General features: G+C 35.6%; 1 protein-coding gene and 1 non-coding gene across 3 annotated transcripts in view; one reads left to right on the forward strand and one right to left on the reverse strand.

The window, feature by feature from the left end:
- The first annotated feature begins 2,549 nt into the window (after positions 1-2,549).
- The window catches only part of HDX (highly divergent homeobox), a 214,890-nt gene continuing 201,174 nt past the window's right edge, over positions 2,550-16,265 (forward strand). For both annotated transcript variants that reach the window (XM_024988576.2, XM_059883705.1), the window contains exon 1: positions 2,550-2,723. The gene's annotated coding sequence lies outside the window, so the exon portion shown is untranslated. The remainder of the gene's footprint in view (positions 2,724-16,265) is intronic.
- LOC112445304 (U6 spliceosomal RNA) lies at positions 15,810-15,916 on the reverse strand. The gene has a single exon (XR_003033661.1). It is a non-coding gene; the product is annotated as a U6 spliceosomal RNA (small nuclear RNA).

The following is a 16,265-nucleotide window of genomic DNA, read 5'->3' on the forward strand; positions in this document are numbered from 1 at the left end:
GCAAAGGCTTAGTTACAACATAATGAACTAAGGCAGAAAAAAGTGGTGACAGTTAAGTAGTAACAATGATTTAGAACTTTATTTTTACTCTAATGGGAAACATTTGGAGGGTTTTAAACTGGGAAATGATATGATCTGATTCAACGTTTTAAAGAATGTTTTAACTGATGTTAAGAGAAAGTATTAAAGAAGGACAATAGAAGATTATAGGAAATCATGTAAGATGCTTTTGTATTGTATTATTCAAGCTAGAAGTGATAGTGTATTTTGTATAGTAGGAAAAAGGAAGTAAAGAGTGCTCACATTTGGAGCATATTTTGAAGGTACAGCATACAGAATTTACTAGTGTCTTGGATATGAAGTGTGAGGGGAAAAGAAGAATGATTACCAAAAAACTACCTCATTTTGTACTCTGGTTTATTAATTTTTCAAGGGTAAGGAAGCTGCCACTTTTCTCTCAAATCACTTCAGTTCAAGGTATGCAGTAGATACTTAATGAGTATGTTAACTTGCTATAGGTAGCTCGTCTCTAAATTTTCCACTTCCACTCTTATTATTCCTTCTTTGAAATATCTCAACTTCAGTTATTTCTCTTCATTTATGCTCTTAACATCCTGATCTAGACTCAAGTCATACAGAACCTGGATTACCACTACAACTATCTAACTGATCTCTGTCACAATCAGCTACCCCCAATCTGATTCAAACAGCAAATTGATGACTGACAGATCACTTGAAAAATCTTCTTTCAGTCATTCTTTCAAAAACTGCTTACTGATTTGTCTACTTTGTGTCCAGGACTCTTCTAGATGCCAGGGATATAATAATAAAACAGACAAAAATGCTCACCCTTGTAAAGCCTATATTTGCAATAAATATATAGAGAGTATGTAGCAATAAGTGCTATAAAGAAAAATTTAAAAAGGAAGGGGTATAGTTAGGTATAGGGAGTGTGGAAAAGATAACAATTTGAAAAATGTTGATGTGTAACCTCTTTAGATTTTAAAGAAGTTACATATAATTAATGCATTTTAAAGAGGTTACATTTGAGCAGAGATGTGAATCAAGTAAGGAACTAAGTCCTAAAAAGATCAGAGGGAACAATAGTACAAGGGCTCTGATGAGGTCAGGAGCTTAATTTGTGTGAGAAATGGAGAATAGGCTGTGTGACTAGAAATTGAGTTAGTGGTAGAGTGGCAGGAAAGGAGGCCAGAGAGATGGGAAAAGCCAGATCATTTAAGACCTTGGGGTTAATTTGTATTTTGTAGCATATGTGAATGAAGGCCATTGGATAATCTGGAGCTGGTCATGATCTGATTTTTGTTTTTAAAAACACTTAAACTGCTCTATAGATTGGCTGTAAAAGTTTGAGGTACCTTGCCCTAAGGCCCTTAACAGCTTTTAATAAGAACAAAGTTCGCTGCCTACATTCAAAGGCTTTAGTATCAATCTACCTTATCGCCCACTGGTTCCCAAAATATGCACTCTGTTTGTTAGGCTGATTTCATCATGGACCTCCTGTATATATATACTTTCCTACTTTTGCCTATCTTCCCCTTTAAGACAATGTGTATATATATATATACTTTCCTACTTTTGCCTATCTTCCCTTTTAAGACAATGTTTTCCATCCTTTTGAATCCTTTCCACCATTCAACAATCAGCTTACTTTTCAATACAACAGAATTCTTCCACAACTATCCTCACCTCACTGATGCTTTCAGTCATTGAATGACGTAACTCCTGTCTGTCTTTTATGACTGAACACATGGTCATGTACTTTATTGTATTGTTGTGAAAGCTTAATGTGTGCTAGTCATACTGTATCTATGAATGGTAAGTTCTATAATGGCAGAAGATCAATGAATTCTGTATATCTAGTGGCAATATCGCTCAGCATATTTTGGGAGTGTATCAAGTGTGTTAACAGGTAACATATAGCTTGAGGGTTTTTTTTTTTTTTTTTTTTCTGTTATGGTATAATGGTGATTACTCAAACTTCCAACAAAACAGATATTAAGGTTAGGTGAACAGAAACGATAATTTTAATTTCTTCAGTTGTCAGAAACAATGGGAGACATAAACCAATACACTCACTCTTAGGCTTGTTTCAACAATACACAAACTCTAAAGGCTCAATGGACACCTTGATTTCAGTAATATTTGTCTGATGTTCAATACATTTGTCAATTGAACACGGACCACAATATATATATATATATTATATATATTATATATATATATATATTTCTGTATGTGATCACTTGATTTTGGCAGTATGCAACAATTCTGCTGCAAGCGAATCTCAACTTGGAAGACCAGGCAGGACCTGCTCAAATGGCTGGCATATAACTACTATAGTCACAGGGATGCTGGGCGTTCACTTCTACTCAGGAAGCTATAGGTACTGAGAGACCTGGCTTCGGATGTAGCTGATATGTGCCGGGAGAGGCAGCCCCATTGCAGGCAGCTATCTCTCCTCCCCTATACCCACTCTTGGGTCCTGGGCTGAGGCCAGGGACTGTCCGGAGCTGATCTCGGGCTCCCATTGGCCGCTGTCTTTTGTGACGTCACGATCATGATGAGAATTGATGATCGGACACGCTGATTTCATTGTCTGAGGAGGCAGTGAAGACCCAGGAAAAATCTCGCTGAATACGCCTGCCCCAGAACTGCCTTGATCTAGGATCTTCTTTCCTTCCTGTGACCGCACCACGCCCGAGGTAAGCACCCTGCATGTGTGGGTGTGAAAGGTGAAGGAGGGCGAACAAGGCGCCGAGCTAATGCTCTGCCCAGTGCCAGGCACGGAGGTTCAGCGGCCTAAAAAGGCTGCCAACAGACTGGTGCGGCTTTTGGGGGAACCAACTGCTTCTACCTTCCAAGTGAAGCCTAGAGGCAGCATGAGGTTAAAAACGAGCTGATGAAAGGGATACAGTAGACACTGGCAGAGAGCGAAGGATTTTGCTTCTAGACAGGGCGACGTTTGGGACACGCTTCTGGCCCCAGAGTAAGAGGAAGTGGCGCCTCTGTCTCGGAAGAAAGGAAAGAGGTGAATTCTACCACTTCTAGATTTCACTGGATTGTAGATTTCGCACAGCCCTACTCGAACGCGCAGAAGGTGCCGCGCCTGCGCAATAATAACCTTTGTGGGGCGGGAGCTGGGGTGTGGGTGGGTGAGGAGTTCCTGGCTAGGAGAATAGGCTTAGAATTTGCGCATGCTCTTTTTCCTTTATCTGAAGGGGGTGGGGCTGAGGTCTGTCTGAGCAGAATTTGGGAAGGATTGGTAAACTGGCCTTGTAATGCTTCAAGCGCTAATTGATGGAAAGAATCTACCAGTTACTTTGAAAGAGCATATCCAGCCCCAAGTGGGCCTGAGAATTTTAGGAAGGCAAATTCTTAATCTTCACTTATCGGATTTAGAATAATGGAAAGAACTCGGAGAGGAGTTTGGAATAGAAATTATTGAGATGAGAAACTATTTGGAGAAAACATTATTCAAGTGATTCCAACTTTTAGTTTTCAAGGAACTCTGATTAGGTGTGCCACTCAGTGATGTTTGACACTTAAACTGTTTGGAGAGACTCAAAGTGAAAAAAAAAAAAAAAAAAATCCTTACCTGTCTTCTTTTTCCTTCTTGAAAAAGCCTCTTATAAAGCTTTGGTCTCTGTTTCAGGCTTGGTGCTAAGTCCTTTTCCCTTCTTCCTTTGTACGGCTTTTAGAACCAAGGTCAAATCTTATTTTGAGAGACCCCTGTTCAACTTCCCTTCATTGGGAGGGACTATATTACTGGGCAAACATGAGGAACAATCCTGCCTATCTGCCCTTGTTCTTTCCTTGGTAGATAAATTGTATAGTATTGTTAATAATTCTGCTCCAGGGTCTGATCATGAACTCTTAACTATTTTATAAAGAAATCTGGATTTTTACCCCATTTCTCATAGTTAAAGGGTTATTAAGTCCTGGTGAGTTTTCCTTTGAAAGCCTCTTCTACCATTTTCCCCTTAGTTTGCAGTCTAAATTCTCATCACTGTCCATCCAGTCACTTCAGGAGCCTCCCAGCCAGCCTTCTAATTCATCCTGACAGTCTAATGGCTTAAGCACTTCCTTCAACAAATCATTTTTCTTCACCAAAATATTATTGGCTCCTTATTTTCTATTGTTCATAGCCCAGGTATACTTGGATTGCAAAGAGCTTCCTAAACTTACTTAATTGTACCACAGGAACATGATCTTTATTTCTCAGTGCACAACTCTCCCTAATGACCCCTGAACAATCTACCTACAGAACTTCACTCCTTGTACCACTACCACTCCCTTCACCTAGGATGCTCTCTCTTTGTCTAATCAAATCTTACCCACTTTGAAAGCTCAACTTAAGTTACACCTCTCATAAGTACCTCCTAAGTATAATCCAACTCTTATTAAGCTCAACTTTTCTAGAACTCCTGTGTCAGTTCTTACATTTGCCACTTTTCTTATAGCCTGCATTAATTTTTGACTGTGTGTGTGTGCTAGACAAAATTCCTCAACTGGATTTTAAATCTGTTCTTAAGAGTTGGTACCATGCCATCTACCATATATTTTTTTATCCAAAGTACCTGGATGACTATTTGAAATATCTATTGCTATATGGTCTTTGTTTTCCACTTTCTTGGGAAATGAAGTAATATAGTTATAAAGAACTGTGTATACATGGGAACTTATTCATCATTGGTCAAGCAAGGGACCCTTCAGTGGCTGAATAAACCTCAATATGAGTCAAAGAAAATGCAATACATATATCTCTATATATTGGGTGGCTTGTGAATATATTTTGTCCTCATAAACAAGACCAAAGGAACATTATCCCAGAAGTGGTTCTGTCTGTAATTTTCTCAGTTTGAAAAGTACTAAGACATTTTCCTATTTCTGTTTTTCTCTTTGATAACATTGCTTTATGCAGTTCTCTTAAATATACCAATTATTCACTCTTTTTATTGCAAGATTTCTTGCATTTGCTGCTTTACATTGACTGTCACTGATAGTTTTCATCTTGAATCAGAGCTAATCATTGTGATGGTTTCCATAATTGCTATTTTATAACATTTCAACTGTCACTTTCCTACTCCTTGGGCTTCAAACTGCATTGTTTCATGGACCTCAATTTTATTTGAATGAAAGTGATTGTGGTTTAATACGGAGGTTTTCTATAGATTTTGCTTTGTTACTTCACTTTGAGGCACCATCCCAATATCATATCAATGTTTGAGGTTGAGGAACATGCATGAAATGCAGCTCAAAGGGTATTATTATAACTTGTAAACTTGAAAATTATTGTCAAGTAAACTATGAATATTAAAAAAATATTTAATTAATTCTGCTTTTTGAAAATTCTACTCCCAGAAGGAATTATGTTTTTTTGTAGTAATGTATTTTTTATGTTTTTATGTATTTTTGTGATCCCCAACAGGATAAAAATAATTGAATTGTTTATTTTGATTTTACTGTAGAGTCTGATAAACATGAAACTAGTGGTGTCTGAATACACTACATCTAGCATAGTGATTTGGAAGTAAACTGTGAAAATTCTAGAGAGATATGTTCTGCATTCAAAGGGAACTGGAGAGGTTAGTATATTCAAAAACTATCACCAACAACTGGGACCTTTCTAGCCTGCATAAAATTTCAAGACAATACACTGAAACCTGTCTATGCAAATGGAATCATTTTTGTGCCCACAAGTAGCCAAATTGCCTGGATTAACCAGAGATCCAAGTACATAGCAGCTGAACAATTAACATTATACTGTGTCAGTCAAATGCTATTTTGTGCCAATCAGATGCTATAAGTTACATTTGACATCTGTAAAGAAATTTACAACAGCAGCTGTCTTACCTTCTTGATCCCCTATCATTTTTCATGAGATTTATCTCCAACTGGGTTGATACTTAGAATCTTTAAATGTGTTATTTTTTAGAGAGGCAAAAATTGAGGAAAATATTTTCTTAGCTTCTCTTCCCTTGGAACTGGGGGAAATTTGCTTTAAGGTTCTTAAAACATCCATGGAAACATGTAACTTACATGCCCTGTGTAGGCACTTTTCTCAAGCAGACAAGCATTTGTGTATTGTGCTTGCCCCAAATCATACAAGTAGTAAGTGGCAGAGCCAGTATTTCAAAGCAAGCATCATTCTAGAGGCTTCACTCTTAACTACTAGGTTCTAGATTGGAGAGCTAGAGCGAGGCCGATCTTCATTTATTGTTTTAAAACATTGTGTGTGTAAAATTTCTCCAGACTTATCTCTATTTATGATTCTGTAATGCCTGTGACATATTCCTTTCTCTCTCAGTGGAAATGAAACTTTTTTAACAGATAGGCCAAGTTTTAGGAGAAGGGATCTTTGTTTTGACTCCAGTGGCTTCAATGGCAGAAGGCATATAGACCCATACATTATTTTTCCTACTGTCAAGTACCAAGCACTAGTGAAAGTATTTCTTCACAGAGTTTTGTGAAAGGACAGATTGAGGTGTTTCATCCTACAATAATACATTGCTTATATATTATACTTTCTTATTTGGTTAGCTTGGTCTACTTATTGTGTCTTTTATGGATAAAATTTGTTGTTGTTTAGTCACTAAGTCATGTCTGACTCTGCAATCCCATGGACTGCAGGACACCAGATTTCCCTGTCCTTCACTATCTCCTGGAGTTTGCTTAAACTCATGTCCATTGAGTCAGTGATGCCATCTAACCATCTCGTCCTCTGTCTCCCCTTCTCTTGCCCTCAGTCTTTCCCAGCAGCAGGGTATTTTTCAATGAGTCAGCTCTTCACAACAGGTGGCCAAAATATTGGAGCTTCAGCTTCAGCACCATTCCTTCCAATGAATATTCAGGATTGATTTCCTTTAGGATTGACTGGTCTGATCTCCTTGTTGTCCAAGGGACTCTCAAGAGTCTTATACAGCACCACAGTTTGAAAGAATTAATTCTTTGGTGCTCAGCCTTCTTTGTAGTCTAACTCTCACATCCATACATGACTACTGGAAAAACCATAGCTTTGATATACAGACCTTTGTCAGCAAAGTGATGTCTCTGATTTTTGATACAGTGTCTAGATTTGTCATAGTTATTTTTCCAAGGAGCAAGTGTCTTTTAATTCTGTGGTTACAGTCTCCATCCACATTGATTTTGGAGCCCAAGAAAATTAAAAATCTGAGACTGTTTCCACATTTTTCCCCATCCATTTGCCATGAAGTGATGGGGCCAGGTACCATGATCTTCGTTTTTTGAATGTTGAGTTTTAAACCAGCTTTTTCACTCTTATCTTTCACTTTCATCAAGAGGCTTTTTAGTTCTTCTTCACTTTATGCCATTAAAGTGGTATCATCTGCATATCTGAGGTTGTTGATATTTCTCCCCACAATCTCAATTCCAGCTTGTTCTTTATTCAGCCTCGCATTTCGCATGATGTACCCTGCACATCAGTTAAATAAGCAGGGTGACAATATACACCCTTCATCAAGGGTGTATATTTCCCAGAATACATCCTTTCCCAATTTTGAACCAGTTCATTTTTTCATGTCCAGTTCTAACTGTTGCTTCCTGACCTGCAAACAGGTTTCTCAAGGAGGCAGGTAATGTTGTTTGGTATTCCCATCTCATTAAGAATATTCTGCAGTTTGTTGTGATCCACACAGTCAAAGGCTCTAGTATAGTCAATGAAGCAGAAGTAGATTTTTTTTTTGTTGGGATTCCCTTGCTTTTTCTATGATCCAGTGTATGTTGGCAATTTGATCTCTGGTTTCTCTGCCTTTTCTAAATCCAGCTTGTACATCTGGAAGTTCACAGTTCACGTATTGCTGAAACCTAGCTTGAAGGATTTTGACTATTACCTTGCTAACGTGTGAAATGAGTGCAATTATATGGTAATTTGAATATTCTTTGGCGTTGCCTTTCTTTGGGATTGGAATGAAAACTGAACTTTCCCAGGCCTGTGGCCACTGCAAGTTTTCCAAAATTGCTGGCATAAAGAGTGCAACACTATAACAGCATCATCTTTTAGGATTTGAAATAGCCCAGCTGGAATTCCATCACCTCCACTGGCTTTGTTTGTAGTAAAGGTTCCTAAGTCCCCCCTGACTTCACACTCCAGCATGTCTAGCTCTTGGTGAGTGACCACACCATCGTGGTTATCTGGGTCATGCAGATCTTTTTTTGTAAAGTTCTTCTGTGTGTTCTTGCCACCTTTTCTTAATCTCTTCTGTTTCTGTTAGGTCCTTGCGTTTTTGTCCTTTGCCTATCTTTACATGAAATATTTCCTTGGTATTTCCGGTTTTCTTAAAGAGATCTCCAGTCTTTCCTATTTTATTGTATTCTTCTCTTTCTCTCACTGTTCACTTAAGAAGGCTGTCTAATCTCTCCTTGCTATTCTCTGGAACTCTGCATTCAATTGGGAATACATTTCCCTTTCTCCACAGTATGAAATGGATGAAATAGCTATGCCAATTAGGAGAGTAATTTTCTGAGACTCATTCTCTGAGTAGCTTTTCCCATTCATAAACCAATTGTTTGTTGTGTTGAAATCCCCTCAACAGAGAAACAGTTGGACAAGATCTAAGTAATTGTAAACTGTGGTAGAAGAAATATATTCTACATTAATGGGCAGTATTACATTAGGTATAGAATGTTCAGCCCTGACTCATCCTCACTATTCTAAGACAACATGAAGTTATTAAATTTTTAATATGCATGTGTTATGAAAATAATAAGTCAAGCATTTTGATTAGAACTTAGAGGCTCACTCTTATCACCAGTGAATTCTTAAGAGATGCTCCCTGGTGGATAGAGGGTAAAGCGTCTGCTTGCAATGCAGGAGACCTGGGTTCAATCCCTGGGTCCGGAAGATCCCCTGGAGCAGGAAATGGCAACCCACTCCAGTACTCTTGCCTGGAAAATCCCACGGACAGAGAAGCCTGGTAGGCTACAGTCCATGGGGTTGCAAAGGGTCGTACATGACTGAGTGACTTCACTTCACTTCAAAGAGCCAGTTTACTTTTCTGGTAGGGTTTGGTGCTTCTGTGTCTATTAAATCCTTGCTATTCAAAGTGTGTTCCATGGAGTAGTAGCATGGGCATCACTTGGAAATTTCTTAGAATATTGCTGAATTTCTGGCTCCACCCAGGACCTACCGAATCAGAATCTGCATTTTAATAAGATCCCTGCATGATTCCCATGCATGTCAAAGTCTAACAAACACTGTTATAAAGTGAAATATGAATTCCTGTACAACCTAAACTTTTAAGAGCTGATAATCATAGAAAAAAGTGAACTTCCTTTTGTCCATTTTCACATGTGTAAAGTAATATATAATCAAAGTATTATCTGTTTAATATGCATCAGTTTTGCTCCATTCTAGAGACAGCATTATCTCATTGAGAAGATAGCTACACCTATGTGATGGGTAAAATTGTTAAAAGTCTGAAAGAATCCATTTACTTTGTTGATAGTAATGACTTTACTATTGAAATGTTATGTACCCTAATTACTTGACTTGTCAACAGTGTTACAGAAGAGTATAGCTTTATTGAGGTCATTGTCACTAATATCTTCAAGAGGAACTGAATTAGTTTTCTATTTGCTCCTGTAATAAATTACCACAAACACAGTGACTCTAAACTACACATGTATTATCTTACAGTTCTGGTGGTTAATGGTCTGAAACAGGTCTCACTGAGTGAAAATAATGATGTCAACAGGGCTTTCTTTTCTGGAAGTTCTAAGGAAGAATATATTTCCTCATCTTTTCTAGCTTTTAGGAGCTATCCACATTTCTTAGCACGTGGCCCTCTTTCATCTTCAAAGTCAGCAATGACTGATCACATCTTTCACATTGCATCACTCTGACATTCTGCCTTCATCTTTCAGATTTAAAGATAACTGTGATTACACTAGGCCCACTAAAATAATCTAGGATAATCTCTCTACTTTAAGGTCAACTGATTATGAGCCTTAATTCCTTCTGCAACTTTAATTCGCTTTTCCCATGGAGCATAAAATATTCACAGATTCCGGGAACTGGGATACAGAGAGGTAAGGGTCCACACAGGAACTGATGGCCTTTGGGGCTGATAAAGGAAGCCAGTGTCTAATCTTGTTATTGGGAGAAGCAATTAGTCAGTATTAAGGGAGAATGCCATGTAAATAGGAAGACGGCCATTTACAAGCCAAGGAGAGAGGCCTACATCCCATCTTTTCCCTCACTGTCCTCATAAGCAACCAACTCTACCAACACCCTGATTACAGATATCTAGACTTTACAACTGTGAAACAATAAATTTCTGTTTAAGCCACCTAATATTTGCTACTTTGTTATAACAGCCCTAGCAAACTGATATAGTCAAGATAGTCCTTTAGTTGATATCTAAGTTGATATCATCCTCAAAATCACTTATTTAATAATTTTGTGTTTTATAATATGCTAAGTATTATATAAAGTGAATTAGACATCAAAGTGTTTATAATATATATTAGGCATTTTTTGTAAAACAAAGTAAAATATCACATCTGGCCCTGTTTATTCAACTGTGAAATGAGGGCACAATCTTCATAATACCTAGCTTTAAAATCTATGATTATATTTATTAATTAAAATTTAATGTTATTAAATTAATATATTAATAAAAAGCATTAAGTGCAGTCAAAATTATGTTAATGTTCTCTTCAGGAAACAGTATTTTAATAATTATCATTCTTGCCATCCATTTCCCATTTTCTAACTCTCACCTTTAAAGAGAAGCAATAAAGATGTTATTGAGAAATACTGTTGTTCTTTTGACTCTCTTGACCACTTTAAAATTAAGACATGTTCAGAACACAGTACATTAATACCACTATAATATGCAAATGTATGCTTAAGAAATACATTTTAAATGAAAAAATTAAAGTGTGTGGTGTTACACTTATATTTTGGCAACTTTTGAGAGCAGTGACTTGGAGAGGAAAGGATTACTTTGCAAAAAGTTTTGCTCTGATTTCTCACTCTGCAAAATATATTAAAGCAATATGTGTTCTCAAAATTCATAGGTGAAGCTATACTTTCTAGATAGCCTTGAGAATATTTTTTTTACAAATTGTTATCAAGTTACATGAATCAAATTAGCAGTAAAATAACAATTGCTGAATATGGTCATGATCAAACCTTGTATAATATAGTCAATATGTTCAGATATGGTCTGATTAACACCAGTGAATATAATTGTGATGAATACCCAATAGCACCTTTGTTACGTAACAGTCTGTTGTGCTTCATATCAAATTGAAAAATATGACTAAGCAAGAGAAATGCAGTGCCAACAAAATCATTAGGGGTTACTATTTATCCCATTCTTCAAGCGTACATACATCTATGATTTGGCTATAGGTTAAGTTTTCTATCTTAATGTCAAAGACTTAGCATAGGGTGGTGTCTCTGAAATTGCAGTCTGCAGATCATAGGGTTCCAAGGATATGTTCTTAGGGGTGTGCAAGTTTTATGAAGATTTTTAAATTTGAGGGTTTTATTTCACTGATAATCTTGAAAAGAAAACCCATAAGATTCATGTATTCACTCACACACAGAGCCTTTCTACCAGGTATGGTGACAAAACTGCTCTTTTATAGTCATAAATCACAATTAAAATACATTTGATGGAATGAGTTAAGTACATTAAGACAGAGTTCCTCAAATAGAGACCCAAAGGTAGATTTGGACAATGTAGGAAAGATTTTGTTTTTGCTTTTGTTTTTCTCTTTTAAAGAAAAAGAAAAAAAAAAGAATTTACCTGTGACTATCAGTTTTGAGTTGCACTCCATGAGTCTTTTAAACTACTATACAGTTTCTTAATCTATTCAAATTATTTGTAGGGATAAATTTATGCTTCCACTGTTTGATGAATTAAAAGTGTGTGTGTGTTGTTTCAACACTATACATGTTATAGACAGTGTCTTTTGAGAAACCTTTCTCAAAATTCCCTGAAGAATAGGATGTATATTTTTACCCTCAAAGCCTTTGCAGTTTTTGCAGTAAAATCAGAAATTGAAATATTAAAAAATCAAATAATTCATCTCTTTGATTCTAGGTAACACTACCCTTAAGTCTTAATATATACTATATAAATCTGATTCACAAAACATTAAAAGACTATCTAGTTTAAGTGAATAAATATGGCTTCAACATTTTAAAAACAAATTTTAATTACCTATGAAAACTCTTGCTGAGAGTGAGAAAGAGTTAGGAAAGAGTAGGATAGAGTTATGTAGATGATAAGAAAAGGTTGAGAGAACTAAAAAGGATAAATTCATAGTACAGTGGAATTCAAGAGATATATAATTTTAATATAATGAGTTACTCATTAATAATTACTTTTGCAGTGTGCAACTCTGAGAAATTTTATAAAGCTCTCCTCAATAGTAAATTAAAATGCAATCTGCATTTAAAAATCTTAATTTAGAATGTTAATTACTAGATGTTAGTGGTCAGGGCTTATGGCAATGGCATCACTATCATGAACTGGTGAAAGATAGAAATGATTTACTTGCACAATTTGCTTGGAGCTAAAAATGTAAAAAGGAATAGAAATTAGTCAACAAATATATATGGATCAAGGTAGTATTTAACTCATTGGGAGATGCTATGTAACAATGGTCACATATTCTGTATGATTGTATGTAAGTAGAGCTGAAGAAAATAGGAAAATCGGTTTTCCAGGTGAGGCCCTGTTTATGCTTCTGTTGTCCAACAGGTTATCTGTTTGAAATTGATCTTTTTTACTTTGTTATGAGTTTTGATATCTGAGTGTATTGATAAGGTATTTGTAGTTTAATGGTATTTTATTATTTGTGATAAAAGCAGCATCATTAAAAGCTAACAAATTATTAAAATTGATGAAATATCTGAGATCAAACATCTACTTGTCAATACTTTTTTGAACATTTACATGTGGCTATAGATATATGTCATTGTAGATATATCCTTTCATCTACTTATATGAACAATGTATACATAATATTGTCTTGATATTTGTGCCATGTCACTATGAATATGTATTTAACTTTTATGTAACTGGATAATATTAACATCAATTGTAGAGAATTTTAAAGTGTTTTTTTAAAATGAGATCAGTGTACAATTTCTTCATGTCCTGTGAAAATTATATAGATTGTTAAAATTTCCTCTTTCATATGTCTATCTTAGTGATTGAGGCCAATTATATCTCTATTAAAATGGAAGATAAGAGATGTGTACAATGCATTTCAGTAGTTATAGCCCAATAAACAAATAAAGAATATCCCTTCATAGTCTTTGAATAGATGCAATGCCTGTTACTTGACTTCATGCTTAGAAGATGATGAAATGTATTTTTTTTGCAATATTTGCAAATTCTGAAAAGTTAATTATAAAATAGCTAAATAGAAAACTGCTATTTGTAAAGATGAGGATCATTAAATGTAAATGATAGATTTAAGTGAGAGCTTCTGAGAACAGATTTGCCATAGCAATTCTTTTGCCTGTATTCAAATTTCATGAAGTTCAAAGTGTCAATTCATTATTGCATTTTTAATAAAATTTGTTAAATAAAACACTATTTAACAACTTAGTTTTTAATAGAACTCTGCTGTAATATAATACCCTTTAATTTTCAACATTAAATTTACATTAACAAATTATACAGAGACATCTATATCATCAACTCAATGGATATGAGTTTGAGCAAATTCTGGGAAATAGTGAAGGACAGGGAATCCTGGTATTCTGCTGTCCATGGGGTTTCAAAGAGTTGGACATGACTGAGGAACTAAACAACAATAAATCTACATACATGGATGCCATGCCTGTTGGTGTTGTGCTTAATTTTTTGCATTCTCCCAAATTTTAAAAGATCAAACTCTTATTACACAGAAGATCCAAATTGCAATTCTAGAGACAAATGTAAAACTACTATGGAAGCAAACTAGATGTCCATCAGTAGATGAATAGATAAATAATTTGGAATATTACTCAGCCATAAAAAGGAATGCATTTGAGTCAGTTGTAGTGAGATGGATGAACCTAGAGTCTGTTGTACATAGTGAAGTAAGTCAGAAAGAGAAAAACAAATTTCATATATTAATGCATATATAGAATCTAGAAAAATGGTACTGATGAACCTATTTGCAGGGCAGGAATAGAGATGCAGATATGGAGAACAGACTAGACATAGTGGGAAAAGGAGAGGATGGGACGAATTGAAAGAATATCACTGACATATACACTACCATGTGTAAAATAGCCAGTGAGAAGCTGCTCTATGGGCACAGGGAGCTCAACCCAGTGCTCTGTGACAACCTAGAGGCACGGGATGGGGTGGGGGATAGGGAGGAGGTTCAGGAGGAAGAAAATTTATATGTACTTGTGTCTGATTCATGTTGTTGTACGGCAGAAGCCAACACAATATTGTAAAACAATTATCCTCCAATTAAAAATAAATAAAAAAACTTTAAAAAATACTAATGGACCATTAATTTTCTGCCTATAAAGTCAACCACCTAAAGTAAATGTACATATTCTTTGAAAGACAGAAATTATCAAATCTTGTTTGAGAAGAAATACAATAACTGAACACTTTATTAAATAAATTGACTTTATCATTAAAATTCTTCCTTTGAATAAACCTCCAGACTTCCCTGGTGGTCTAATGGTTAAGACTCTGCACTTCTAATGCAGGGGATGTGGGTCTGATCCCTGGGAAGGGAAGTTCCACATGTCACATGACAAGGCCAAAAAAAGATAGAAAAGGAAACAAAACCAGAAACAACTTAGTCTGAATCACTGCACTAGTGAATTAACTCTACAAAACACATAAGAATGATAAAAATGTACAGATTCAAGATCCCTTGAAACAAGTTAAACTCAAAGGAAATCATGACCAGATATTATAATAAAATTGCTAAAAATCAAATGTATCGTGTTGAAAACAGCTGGAGAAACACAAATATATAGGGAAACAAAGATTTGAAAATGACCATGAATTTCTCCCTGTGCAAGGATGACATGCAAACTCATGAAGTGTTCCATATTTTAGACTTTTCTGTAGCTCAAATCGTAAAGAATCTGGCTATGATGCAGGAGATCAGGGTTTGATCCCTGGGGTGGGAAGATCCTTTGGAGAAGGGAATGGCAATCCACTGCAGTATTCTTGCCTGGAGAATCCATGGACATAGAAGTCTGGTGGGCTACAGTCCAGGGGGTCACAAAGAGTCAGACACGACTGAGTGACTAACACACACACACAATGAATTTCTCATGACAAATTATAGAGACCAAAGTCAGTGAAAAAAGCACTTCAAAAATATAGAAAGACATGTACCTAAAAAGCCAATGAACTAAACTATTCCAAAAACACTTTCAGATAACAAAAAGGAAGCTGGGAAAAGGGAAATAGAACAAAAAGTCAGAAGGACCAACAGAAAACAGTTATTAAAATAATATGCCTAAATCCATCCATATTAGTAATTATATTAAATATAAGTGATCTAAACACACTAGCTTAAAGACATATTGTCATACTGGATGTTTTTATAGTTTACTTATATATTTTTTTATTGTCTGTATCCCTTTATTAGTATCAGTTCCAGGAGATTCTTCTCCCAACTTCTGTATCTCCAGTGCATAGAACAGAACCTGACATATAACCTGGCCTATAACCTGGCATATAATGTATTTCATTCGTTCAAACAAGCACAATTTTTCCTCATATACTAAGACTCATCCAAATGTTAGGGGGTTTATAGTCAATAATATTAAAGTTTACTGTAAAAATATGGAATGCTTCACTAATTTGTGTGTCATTCTTGCTCAGGGGCCATGTTAATCTTCTTTGTATCATTGCAATTTTAATATATGTACTGCTAAAGTGAGCACATCACATTGGATTTTTAAAGCTCAACTGTATCTTACATATAGGACAACTATATATGAAGACATAAGTTAAAGGTAAAACGATAAAAAATTATATTCAATAACAGAATATTCAAAACAAAGCTGAAGTATATCCTTCAGTGTCAGACAAATTAAAATATAGAACAAGGAATAGTATGAGGAATAAAGAGGATATATTACATAATGAATAAAGGATAAATTTATCAAAAGACTGTTAACAGTATTAGCTGTGTATGTGCCTAAAAAAATCTTCAAAATACATAAAGCAAAACTAATACAATTAAAAGTTGAAACAGACAAGTGTGCAATTATACTTGGGGACTTCACCATT

The sequence above is a fragment of the Bos taurus genome, chromosome X, assembly GCF_002263795.3.
Source record: "Bos taurus isolate L1 Dominette 01449 registration number 42190680 breed Hereford chromosome X, ARS-UCD2.0, whole genome shotgun sequence".
Classification (NCBI taxonomy): Eukaryota; Metazoa; Chordata; class Mammalia; order Artiodactyla; family Bovidae; genus Bos; species Bos taurus.